This window comes from Nyctereutes procyonoides, unplaced genomic scaffold (genome assembly GCF_905146905.1).
Source record: "Nyctereutes procyonoides isolate TBG_1078 unplaced genomic scaffold, NYPRO_anot_genome, whole genome shotgun sequence".
NCBI lineage: Eukaryota > Metazoa > Chordata > Mammalia > Carnivora > Canidae > Nyctereutes > Nyctereutes procyonoides.
The window spans coordinates 2,992,214-2,992,784 of NW_026575128.1; positions in this window are offsets into that span (position 1 = coordinate 2,992,214).

Genomic DNA, 571 nt, shown 5'->3' on the forward strand with positions numbered 1-571 from the left:
GACCCAGGAGGAAGTCTGGCGGCCCCGTTCGCGGCTCCGCCCCCTATTCTCCACGCCCAGAAGGGAGAATCCTCGCCGGACCGGGGGCCCTCGGCGGAGAACCCCGCCCCCAGGGCGCGAGCGGCCGGGGAGCGCGCTCCAGGATAGGCCACGCCTCTCCGCCGCCTGGCGGGGCCCAGTCGCCCGGGCCAATGAAGGGCCGGAGTCGCCGGCGAGGCTCCACCTCCGCAGAGGGAGGACAGGTGAGTGGCTAATTAGCGCTCCTATCGGTGTGGTCGCGGTGGCCGTGGCCGAGTCGGGTGCCTTCGCCCAGCCGACTGGAAGGGGTGTTGGAGGGACGAGGAGGCCGATTCCCGGGGGGCGGGGATCCCGGGCAGTCGTCTACTCGCCGAGGAGATCGGGGCGCAGCTCCGCCTCTTTGGGCGTGCGTGCCTCAGTTTCCCGGTTGGGACCTGGGGCGGCCGTTGTTCCGGACCGTGTTCTGGCGGTACCTGCCGAGGCTGGCGTGGGGGCCCAGCCCTGGGTTTCCGGGCGTGGCCGCCTTCGCGCCGCGCGCCGGGCCCCCCGGGTC